Source organism: Sciurus vulgaris, assembly GCF_902686455.1.
Source record: "Sciurus vulgaris genome assembly, chromosome: 10".
NCBI classification, from domain to species: Eukaryota; Metazoa; Chordata; class Mammalia; order Rodentia; family Sciuridae; genus Sciurus; species Sciurus vulgaris.
The window spans coordinates 55,382,127-55,393,441 of record NC_136470.1 but is presented as its reverse complement, the minus strand read 5'-3'; the positions used below and the strand labels follow the sequence as shown (position 1 = coordinate 55,393,441).

At 35.4% G+C, this 11,315-nt stretch overlaps 1 pseudogene across 1 annotated transcript; it reads left to right on the top strand.

The window, feature by feature from the left end:
- Window positions 1–9,975: 9,975 nt before the first annotated feature.
- LOC306670771 (myosin regulatory light chain 12A-like) lies at window positions 9,976–10,790 on the top strand (annotated as a pseudogene). The gene has a single exon. The product of its transcript is annotated as a myosin regulatory light chain 12A-like (transcript).
- The last annotated feature ends 525 nt before the right edge of the window (window positions 10,791–11,315 follow it).

Genomic DNA, 11,315 nt, shown 5'->3' with positions numbered 1-11,315 from the left:
AGCTGAAGAGCTCCTGGATAGCAGAGGAAACCATGGAGCAAAGAGACAGACCGTAAGTTGTTCTTTATCCCCATTATTCTAGAGTACTTCTTATGACCTGACATATTATGAAGCTGTTTCTTTTTATTATTATCTATCTATTCTGTGTTTTGTAGCCTGCTGTGGTATCTACACCTGGAAAATAGGAAGCATTCCAGACATATTAAAATAAATGAATTATTGAGGATGATTGGAACAATCATGAGACCTGCCAAAGGGATCATCCAAAGAAAGAGGAGGAAGAACACACTCCCCAGAGCTGGTTTGAAAGGATATTAAATGGGGAAAAACAGGGTTGCTTTCTGCTACATCCTTTGGACTCTTTCAACTTAATAAATACATGTATATTAAATAGCTATTTGTAAATAGAATATTGTACCATCACTATTAATTTGATGGTTAAGATTCATTCATTTGCCTTCACTCTGGAGTAGAATAAACATTGCCTTTATTTGTACTAATATTTATTTCTTTATCTTTGCCTCCCAAACATTTCTTGCTTTCCACTATTATTGATATTTTTTGGATTTTATTGTAATTATTTGTTGACGTGCTGTCTCCGCCTTTAGACAGTACAGTTTCCAAAAGCAGTTTTACTTTTTTTGTTTTTTCATTTTAAATAATTTCAGTACTTAACTCAGTGAATGATACCCAACAGGTATTAAAAATATTTGTCGAATCTATGTTTAATAACTGTTTGAATCAGAATTCCCTTTAACATAAACAATACACATTACAGATTTTGCAGAACATGTGAGCCAGAGATTTCACATTCAAGCAAGTTGTTCTTCAAATATAAAAGTTACAGAAGTATTGTGCAAGTAATCCGGGAATATTGTTTTTGTGAGCCCTCTGAGAAAAGTACAAGAGTGCTTCATTGAATCAAGGGTATTTTATCGAAAGACTTGGCAGTAAGCATTGAATATATTTAATTGCAAATCAAAGCCAACAAAATGGTGATGGTAAAGATTAAAACATGGAAAATAAATTTTAAATGCTTTGGGACACAGAGATGATACAAAGACTAATAACATTTGAGAGAAAGGGTGCAAACACTGGAGGTATAATAAGCTCACTGATTAGCCATCTTAAGGATGGGGTCAAGGATGTCAAGTAAGCTGACTAATCAAGTAGCAAGTTTTAGTGCATTTAAGAGAACAAAGTACTCTTTCAGTTAGAAAGATAATTATATGACAAAGGTACAGGAGAGAATGGGAGAAAAGGGATTGCAGCTAATTTTATTGTTCTTCGTAAGAGATAAGAAGACAGCAAATAGATTGGATCTAGGGGAGTGATGCCTCAGGGCATTGTATCAATGTATCAGTATAGAGCTAAGCACCAGAAAAAAAATACAAGACCTCCAAAATTTCAGAGCAACTACAAAGAGTTCAAGAAGTATATTTCACAGATACACATTATATATACATACATATATATATATATACATTAACAAATATGTATAATGTATACATGTGGATATCTTTGTTCACACATACTTTATGCACATACATGCATTTATGCATTCATGCATATGTAATTTAAACACGTGTATATAACAAACATACCACAGTAATGTAAGACATTGTAAAGTGGAAAACTAGATGTGGGGTATATGAGAACACCCTACATTATATATTGATCTATATGTAAATTAATGTTCATGTATTATGCAGTATGTGTTATATTCTGCATGCCATCTGTTATGTAAGGGAAAATCTGACTCTTATATATCTTTTTCAGTAAACATGAATGGGCTTAATTAAAAGTAAATAATTTTATCCTATGTTAAAAAACAAGTGAACATTTTGCTGTAGAAAAGAGATATACATAAACCAGATGGATTCAGAGTGGTTAAATACAAAATAATGGCCTACATACAAGCTAAGTGAAATAACAGGTTTGAGCTTGCTTTTAGACAATTTAGAATCTCGACCAAAAGCATTGTAATGCTCAGTTTCTAGATACAATGAAGAAGATTGTCTATGTACAAACACTAACATAGCAAATTTTCTGTAGCAAAAGTTACAGAAGACACAGAAGGAGGAGGAAAAACCTGAGGAGCATTTCCACAGCCCCATGGGAAAGCTCGATAAGAGCATCAGTGATAAGTCATATTGACAGCATATGTTCTGATATGATATAATGAGAAAGACAGTTTCTCTCTGTAGTTGTCCTCCCCCAAACTCATTAAGTCAATCTAATCATTAGAATAATACTGAACAAACCCCAAATGAGGAGTGTCCTACTGGGCACCTCACTAGTACTCTTCAGAATTCTCAGGGTCATCAGAAACAAGGAAAGATTCAGAAACTGTCATAGCCAAGAGGAGCCTGAGAAGACATAGCAGCTAAATGTTATGAGATGTCCTGGATGGGGTCCTGAAACAGAAAAGGGACATTATGTAAAAACAAAGGAGAGACCAAAGATATATAGACTTCAGTTCATAATAATGTATCATTATTGGCTTATTAACACACTATACTATGTAACCATTGTAATAAGTGAGGTAAATGGGAGTTCCCTGTACTATCTTTAATTACTTTCTGTATATCTAAACTGTTCTAAAAATGAAGTCTAATTAAAATTTTTTAAATATGAATCCATCATATAACTTTTGTGTAATAAAGAGAGCAAAGAAGAATATATATTCATGTAGGACCCCCCCCTCAAAAAGGGAGACCCTTACTCGAGTCTCAGGATGGTGTGCTCCAGGAAACACGAGAGACCGGCTTGATGCGAAAGCACGAGGCTCTTTAATAACGGAGCTCCGGGCCAACACGTATCTCACGCAGGAGATAGAGGAGTCTACCGCGAGGCTCAGAAATCAGGGGTTTATATAGGAAAGGTTAGGGAGTTTGGCGCGGGTACACATAATTGGCTGATTCAAACATAAGCGGGCACATGACTACATTGATTACATCAGCAAGTAGTACATGCAAATTGACATTCCAGCAATGTGGTAGGGCAGTTTATTTTGGTTAGCAGGGGTCAAGTTAACCTTAAAGAAAAGGGAAGAAGGGGGAAAGTGGGTGACACCAGATGGTCCACGGCCTTGTGGAGATTGTTTATCCTCCATGGCCAGTTAGTTTTTGATGCTTTGGCAGTCTTATTTTAGGCTTGTTTGGGTATGTTCAGGCCTCAGGCCTGTCCCTCTTTGTTTCTTTTCCTAAGTTCATTTGCTAGACTACAGATTCTGTGCTTTAATTATGGGCACTTAAATTTTAACTCCTTCATTCATATTTGCTTGTATTTGTATAATGCAAGCCCAGGGGTTTATAGCACAAATAAATAAGAGGTTACCTATCATTGCAAGAGTTAATTTCATATGTCAAATTGATTGGGTTAAGGAATGCCCAAATAGCTACTAATACATTATATCACATTATTTTGAAGTTGTTTCTGTAAGAGATTAGCATTTGAATTAGCACACTGAGTAAAGACAATCCTTCCTTATCAACAAATGTGTTGTGAGTCAGAACAAAAGGCTGAGGAAAGGTGAGTTGTCTCTCTTTTTTGAGGTGTGACATCCATTGTCTTCTCTTGCCCTTGACATCAGAGGTCCTGGTTCTTCTGACTCATATCAGGATTTACACCATTGGCTCCCCTGGTTCCTGGACCTCTGAATGGTGTCTGAATTGTAGGGCTGATTTCCTGGTTCTCCAGCAGGTAAATGGAGGATCACAGAATTTGTTGGCTTCCATAATATCACAGGAATGTTTCTCTCTCTCTCTCCCTCTCTCTCTCTTTCCCTCTTTCCCTCTCTCTCTCTCTCTCTCTCTCTCTCTCTCTCTCTCTCTCTCTCTCTCTCTCTCTCTCTCTCTCTCTCTCTCTCTCTCTCTCTCTCTCTCTCTCTCTCTCTCTCCCTCTCTCTTTTTCTCTCCCTCTCTCTCTCTCCCTCTCTCTCTCTCTCTTCTCTCTCTCTCTCTCTCCTCTCTCTCTCTCTCTCTCTCTCTCTATCTCTCTCTCTCTCTCTCTCTCTCTCTCTCTCTCTCTCCCTCTCTCTCTCTCTCTCTCTCTCTCTCTCTCTCTCTCCCTCTCTCTCTCTCTCCCTCTCTCTCTCTCTCTCTCTCTCTCTCTCTCTCTCTCTCCCTGTCTCTCTCTCCCTCTCTCTCTTTCTTTCTTTTTCTCTCTCTCACACACACAGATATACACACATCTTATTGGTTCTAGTTCTCTGAAACCTTCTAATAGAGTGTTAGTGTTAGTAGAAACATGATAAATGATCCCTGGGAACAAGACCTTCTTAAGACTATATCTTTTATGTAGTTTTTATATTTGAAAGTGAATGTATTATCAATTAAAAAAATAATATGCACACAAAATAGTAGCTATTGACTCAGACATCTGCTATTAAACTACCTCCAATTTTAGTTTACCATTTTAAATTCATGTAAATTCAGAAAGTATTGATTCTCTAAATATATATTTCAGTTGTCTCCACTCTGAAGAGTACCTTGGAATCAAAATCAATCTGCATATGATAATGCATGCTAATAATAACAGGTTTTAAATTTTGCAAAGTACTTTTGTATGTATCATCTCATGATTTATTTGCTTTCCAATAAATAAAAATAATAAGTAAATAAAATAGGTGTCATTTCTTTTTTAATACAAATACGGAGCCTTAGAAAAGTTTAGGGATTTCCTTCCTAACGTGAAAGTGCTAGTGTGATACAAGATAGGAACATCAAATTTCTTCTTGTTCCTAATTCAAGTTCTTTTCATCATATTTTTCAGTTTATGGGAAAATATGGACTTAGTTGACTCATTCTTACAGTCATAAATTCTATAGTATGTTGTTCTCTTGGGACAGAGAAGATTGCAGTATATACTGTGGTCTAGAAATGAGTTGACTAACATTTCTGCGTGCTGCGAGCAGATAAGAGTAAAAGACTAATAGTTTTCAGATGGGATGGGGCAGATTTAACCAATAGCATGAACCTGAGTACATCTAATATATGTTTGCCAGCCCTCCAGTTGTGGAGAACTTCCAGATAAACTTTTGAATAAACCATTACCAGTGCATTTCCATTGCTATTTCCCAGGATGTGTGTGATAGAAGATCATCACTTCAAGGATAGGAAATTATAGAATGCAGATTCTCATATGCAAGATTTGTTCCTTTTTAAAAATATAATAAAAGATCACTATTACTTTTATATTATAAAGGTGTGTGTTAAAATTACTAGATATATTTTTCATTTTCAGTTATTCATACAAAAGCAACGTACATCTGTGATTTAAATTTTAATAATTTAACTCATCAAATGTCTCTTGTGTGCCTCTCCTCAGATACTTTGCCAGTCATTACCATTCCCTGAACCAACCACTAAAGAGGTAAAAAGTCATTCATCTTTCACCTATTTATTGAATTAATGTCATCCATCCATCATCACTATTGTATATAATTACAGGAACTAAACGAAAACAAAATACTATTGAGAGAATTCACCAGGAACAGTAAGCGCTCAAGAATTCAGATATAAACACCGATTTGATTTGTTGGATGTGGGGGTAAACAAAAAGGTCCCCATCCGTGTAGAGCAGTATGTAGGTAGGCATGCATATATCATTACAAAGAGTGGCAGTTAATATGAAGAAAAAATTGTGTAGGGTAAAATTAATAACTAAAATAGAATTACAGTTGAATTCTGATAAATAATTAAATGTAAATCAGACCATGAAAGAAGACAAAGGTTCAGATAGAACTTCAGCTTTACTACAGAGCTAACATAGAAGGAACTTTACATAATTATTGAAAAACAGCAAACATGGACTTTCCTATGACTGGAATTTAGTAAACAGAAAGAAAACTTTTTTATGAAAATTATTGATCACCTCCACATGTGATCTAAAATATATTACTGATAATAGATTATGAGGAACTTATCAATTTAGATTATATTCCAATGCAATGGGAAACCATGAAGTGGGTCTAAGAAGGACTGTGGTATAGTTGTATTCATATTTCTAAAACACCAATTTAGAAATAGTTGCTCTGTGGAGAATTACTGCATAGACTGTTTGAATGCCAGGAAAGTGACTATTGCTTATTAGTCCAGATGACAGAACAGTGGACTAGAGTTGTATATTAAATGAATATTTTGTTATGGTATTTTTGTGTAACAACTACTTCAAAATTTACCAGGATTTATTTTTTTCACTCATGGATCTGCAGGTGGTCTGAGGGCTTGAGGTTTGGCTTTGGACATTGGGTACAGGTATGTTCAATGTATCCCCTTTTTTCCAAGGGACCAGCAACTTCCCTGAATACTTTCTTTTCAAGGAAGAAGATAAGAAGTATAAAAGTCTAGGAAAAGTCTAGGTTGAATTATGTGCATACATAGAAACCGCTATCACTCAGGTCATGTATATCTACTGTTTCGGTCAGTTTTTTGCCTGCTGTGACCAAAAGACCTGACAAACGTAGTTTTAGGGGAAGAAAATTTTATTTGGTGCTCACGGTTTCTGAGGTTTCAGTCCATAGATGGCCAACTCCATTGCTCTGGGCCAGCGAAAAAGAACATCATGGTGGAAAGGTGTGGCAGAGGAGAACAGCTCGGGACATCACACCAGAAAGCAGAGAGAGAAAGACTTCTATCACCAAGGACAAAATATATACCCCAAAATCCCTCCCCAAAGACCCACCTCCTCCAGTAACACCCTACTTGCCTTAAGTTACCACCTAGATAATCCCTATCAGTGAATTAATGCACTGTTTAGGTTAAGGTTCTCATAACCCAATTGTTTCACCTCTATACTTTCTTGCATTATCTCACACATGAGCTTTTAGGGGACACCTAATATCTAAATCATAACATCTACCTACATTTCATTAGTTAAAGCAAATCATATAACAAGAAAAACAGTGGATAGGAAATATAGTTTTGTTTCTCAAGTGTTATGACAAAAAACTTATAGTGAAGAATTCATACACTTTCTTTAACAGAGAGTGAAGAATATCATCTAACACTATTATATAAGTTGAAGGTGTGATACATTTTGTAGGTAGTATTGAATTAGATATGAGGAATGAGAAAGGGAGTTATAAAAGATGTTTCAACATGTTTGACATAAACCATGGGGTACAAGCAAGTGTTATTTACTTGAGAGGTAAGAGTTTAAAAAGTTAGGGATAAGAAGAAGAGTATTTCAGTTTGGGACTTGCAGAACAAATAGACAAATTTTACAGAAGTAGGTACATGAGTATTTATGTTTGGACTAAAAAGTATGGTTAGGTTTACAGTTATGAATTGTTTGAATATTAATGGAACCTAAAATGAGAAATGGATGAGAATACCTAGAAAAGAATTCTAGAGTGAGAAGAGAGTCAAGGCCTGAACCTTGAGAAGCTCAAGTCTGTAAAGATGAAGGGTCCAGAAAAGGAGACTGAGAAGGTGAAGCCAATGAAGTAGAGAAAACCCAGAGAATGTCACAAAGAAGCCACGAAAAAAGGTTTCAAAATGGAGGTGATAGTTAATAGTATTGAGTTTTACCTAAGTATCTGAAGAGGACTAAAGATTGTATGTTGAATTTAGCAACCCGAAAGTCACTGCTGACTTCAGCAAAAGTAGTTTCTTATAACTGCTGGTAAGAGAAAAGCAAGATTGGTGTCGTTTTAGAGTGAAATTTCTCCTGCATTTTTCATTGGCTGCGGCGAGGTAGAAAGAAAAGATAATTGAAGGGTCATCTAGGCAACCAGGTAAGTGAAGCTGAAGAAAATGGCAAGGAAAATTGAAACATTTTTCAAGACCAATTTTATAAGGATGGGCCTTGTAATCCAAGTTAAATGAGGAAAGTTAAAAGAAGAAAAGAATGATGGGTGGTGAGAAAGTACTGGGGATCCTGAATTGGAAGATGAGCTATGGGAATGGTGACAACTAGATTAGGTGAGCTTGAAGGATAAGAAGTGATGAGAACTTGGTGGTACAGTTTCTGATAATCACCATAGATAGCTGAAGTCAATAAAAAAAAGTTTATGAAAGAGAAGTTTCAAGGATCTCTTTGGATGTTAAATGATGGAGAATAGCAACATGAATTGAATGAAAACAAAAGAGTACCAGGTAGGAATTCAAATTTTAATTTAATGAAGGGGAATTATGAGAAATGTTATCAGTGATAACCAGGAAGAAGAGAAGAATGACTTTCAGCAAAATGATATGTAACTCAAGTAAATGGGTCTTCTTTCCCTCCCTGTCTTTCTCTCCTTCCTCCCTCCCTCCCTCTGTCCCTCCTTTCTTTCTTTTAATTTATTTCCCTTATTTTTTTTACATGAATAAGGAAGAACAAAGTTGTAGAAGCAGCAATGGGAAAAATTAGCATGCGTGTATGTAATATGAGGGAGAATACGTGGCTAATAAAGTCAGGCTTCAGAGGCAGATGTGTGCTCAGAAACCATGCAGTAGAGTCGAAGTAGAGGGTTTCCGAAGAGTCAAGGGAGGGATTTGAAAGGGCTGAGATTTGGATCTTAAGAAAAGAGTTATGGAGAATATGGAAATGAGATTTTGATAAAGAATGGCCAGAGGCATAGAGAATCAGTTCTGACAAACTTAAACATCTGACGAAAAAAAACTCATCTTTTTTATGTTCCTGACTTTTAAAATACATATTGTAAAATTAGCATAACATTTAAATATACTTGTAAAAGAAAGGAATGATGACCACTTTCATTTTATGAACACTTTTCATTTTACTTCTATGCATATTTCCCCCTTAGTAGATTATTTTAATAAGTCCAATGACACAGAGATTTATAAAAAGAAACTTAATGATCTTTCCTTATCCATCTCTAATTGTAATCTTTTATGGTAATTAATGTTAGCCATTTGAGTATTCTTATATATATTTCTTTATGTATACATATACTTATGTATATGGTTATTTGTATTGTTGCTACTTGTTTTTCAAGTAAACTTGCTTTACTCACTTGGCAATATGTTGTGGAACATTCATCCAGATCAATAATGAAGATCCATCTCATTGTGATTATTATATAATACTACACTATTTGTACAAAAATTAATGATTTTCTTAATGATGAACATATGTATATTTCAAGGGTTTGTATTTTTTAAATTTATCATTATGCAGTGTTTTTATGTTTTATCTTCAAATTCTTATATATTAAGGTTTTAATATCTGCAAGGTATATGTGCAAAACTAAAAGTAATTCTCTAAAGAGGATGAAGAATTTTTAAAAATTTTAATACATATTGATAAGTCACAAATTTAATACACATTGCTAAATCACTTAGTCTAAGGCTTAAAGCAATATATGTGGAGACCTACTTTCCTGTATCATTTTTTATATTGATTCTGATTGCTTTTGCTGTCATGTTAATCTGATTTCTGTGTGTGTGTGTGTGTGTGTGTGTGTGTGTGTGTGTGTGTGTAGAGAGAGAGAGAAAGAGCTAATCTTTTGGTGACTGCATCTTTTATTCATTTTACAAATGTTTCCTGTATTTTTTTAATCTTTTCTTACTTTTTAATTTGTTCTAATTAGTTATACATGACAGTAGAATGCATTTTGACACATTGTACATAAATGGAGCATAACCTCTCATTCCTCTGGCTGTACAGGGCACAGAGTTACACTGGTCATGTAATCATACATGTATATGGATAATAATGTCTATCTCATTCTATCATCCTTCCAAGCCCCACTGCCCATACCCCTCCCCTCTCTCTCCTCTGCACAATCCAAAATTCCTTCATTCTTCCCTCCCCCTCCCCCCACTATGGATCAGCATCTGCTTTATCAGAGAAAATATTCAGCCTTTGTTTTTTTGCAATTGACTTATTTCAGTTAGCATGATATTCTCTCTAGTTCCATCCATTTACCTGCCAATGTCATAATTTCATTTTTCTTTAAGGCTGAGTATTGGGTAGGAGGGTGGTGGTAGAGGCAGCTAGAGATTCGCTAAGGTGCTTGATTCTCTTGGCTGTGTAGGGATCTAATCACCACCACGTCAAGTAAAAGGGCAAAGACCAGGAGCACCAAGAAGCACCCTCAGCGCACAACATCCAATGTGTTTGCCATGTTTGACCAATCACAGATTCAGGAATTCAAAGAGGTCTTCAACATGACTGACCAGAACAGAGACGGTTTCATTGACAAGGAAGATTTGCATGATATGCTTGCCTCACTGGGGAAAAATCCAACTGATGACATTATTAATAAGCCTCCGGGACCCATCAATTTCACCATGTTTCTCACCATGTTTGGTGAGAAGTTAAATGGCACAGATCCCCAAGATGTCATCAGAAATGCTTTTGCTTGCTTTGGTGAAGAAGCTACTGGCACCATTCAGGAGGATTCCTGAGAGAACTGCTGACCACCATGGGTGATCAGTTTATAAATGAGAAAGTGGATGAGCTGTACAGAGAAGCTCCTATTGACAAAAAGGGGAATTTCAATTACATCGAGTTCACAATCATCCTTAAACATGGAGCAAAAGACAAAGATGACTGAAAAGAACTTCAAATTCCTGCCAAATGTTTCTTGTTGCCACTTTGGGTATTTCTGAGATTTTTCTCATAGGAACCTATTACATGCCCTTTAGCTTTACAGCTTTTGCCTTTCTTGTTTTGTATTTATTCTCAGCCATTTTGAGGCTCTTGTGTCTTTATAATCAGACTGGAAATGGAACTTTTTGTCATTTTCAGAATAGAAAATAGGGTAATTAAAGTTACCATTGTCCTCACCCCCAATAACTGCAGTCTACACGGAGTCAATATATGTTTTCAGAGAAAGTTATTCACTCAATTTTTTTCTGAACCATCATTAAACTTTATGATTAAAAAAAAAGGCTGAGGAATATTCCATTGTGTACATGTATCACATAGGAATAACGTTATCCTACTAGAGTTCAATGTGTCATAAAGTTATTCATTAACAGATACATTTATTGTCACAAATAATGTAAGAGTCAAGGTATGTGTAATATTGACGGCTAAGGTTTTACAGAGGAAGTAACAGCTAAACAGAATCCTAATGAATGAATAAGAATCTCCCATTGAGGAGAGATGGGATGAGGTGATGCTTCTAAGTAGCAGGTAAATCAAGATGGAAAGACCCAGATTCTCCACTTCATAGGATGAGAACTAGAAGAGTGTTATCTATTGAGAACACATTTTGCCTTTTCAGTCAAGTTGAAAAACAATAGCAATAAAAAAAGTCACTGAAAAATATTTATTCAAGAGATTCAAGAGAGTAACACAATAACATATATATATATATATATGTTTGTTTACACTATACAAAACTAATACAGTAA